The sequence below is a fragment of the Aptenodytes forsteri genome, unplaced genomic scaffold, assembly GCF_000699145.1.
Source record: "Aptenodytes forsteri isolate BGI_AS27 unplaced genomic scaffold, ASM69914v1 Scaffold459, whole genome shotgun sequence".
Taxonomy (NCBI): Eukaryota; Metazoa; Chordata; class Aves; order Sphenisciformes; family Spheniscidae; genus Aptenodytes; species Aptenodytes forsteri.
In genome coordinates this window covers 40,883-42,040 of record NW_008794121.1, presented here as the reverse complement: position 1 = coordinate 42,040, position 1,158 = coordinate 40,883, and the positions used below count along the sequence as shown (strand labels likewise).

The window sequence follows — 1,158 nt, the reverse complement described above, 5'->3', positions numbered from 1 at the left end:
TTTGCTCGGGAAGGATTTCACCATCGCCGCACGTGACCCCGGCGCTCGGCCTTTACGTAACCAGCAACGGCAACCGCGATTAAAAGCACTCGGCTCTGCTGCAGGCTCTCCCGCTCCCCGTCAGGAGCTCGTCCCTGTCCCACAGGGTGCGGAGACCCCCAGCCCTGCTCTGACCTCCAGCTGCTTTTAGCTGCTGAGGGGTTGGGGTTTCTGGCTTTCCTTCCATTGCCTTCCCCAGGCTCCGGCTCCACCCCGAGCAGCCTCCGGAGCAGCTTCCCCAGCTTCCCAGGGACCTTCCAGCTGCTCTCACTTCCCCAGCAGCCAGGCTGCTCTGCTGCAAACAGCTAAAGCTTCCTCCTCCTCGGCGGGACTGCAGCCTCGGAGCTTCCTCATAGCCCAGATTAAGCAGCCCCCCCAAATATCCCTCGTGTCTCCCGCTTGATTTTCGCCTCCCAGCTGGCGCAGCAGCTCCCTGAGCTGGTTCTGTGCCGGAATGGGGGCAAGCGTGCTCCCTGTGCTAGCTGTGCTCCCTGTGCACGCTGTGCACGCTGGGCTCGCTCGCCCTCGAGCGCACAGACGCACATCCAGCAGCCCCCATAGTTTTACTTCTGCAACCGGGCGCTCGGCCATGGGTGCCGACGGCAGCACGGCTCGCGCGAGCCGCCGGGGCCAGGGCTGCGAAATGCCGGGGTTGGGGCTGGCACCCCGCCGGCACTGCCAGCAATGTCTCCTCCCGTGGCAAACACAGAGAAGACAAAACCCACGTGCGTCCGGCGGAGGAGCCAGGGTGGCGGCGATGTCGGTGGGAAGCCAGCCCAAACACCCCACTTCTCCCCCGCCAGCTGCTTTTCGGGATCGCTGCTATTTCAGGGCTTCCCCAGAGCAAAGGCAGCTCGTTTCCCAGCGAGCCCGACCTGCAGCATGGGGCTGGGGGGAGTTCGAGCAGCAGCCTTCCCTCCTCCTCCTCCTCAGCCAGCTCAGTGCAACCGTTGGTGGCACCCTCTCTGAGGAAGGCTCTTTCACCAAAAATGAGCGTTTTTAACCTAAACCGGGGGGTAGGAGGGAGCTAAAGGAACCCCTTGGGATGCCTTTTCACCAAAGCAAAATTACACCCCCGTGAGCAGGAATTACAGGTGGAAAAAGGGGGGGGAGCATCTC

General features: G+C 63.0%; 1 protein-coding gene across 1 annotated transcript in view; it reads right to left on the bottom strand.

Annotated features, from left to right (window-relative positions):
- The window catches only part of ARAP1 (ArfGAP with RhoGAP domain, ankyrin repeat and PH domain 1), a 107,965-nt gene that overhangs the window by 93,453 nt on the left and 13,354 nt on the right, over positions 1 to 1,158 (bottom strand).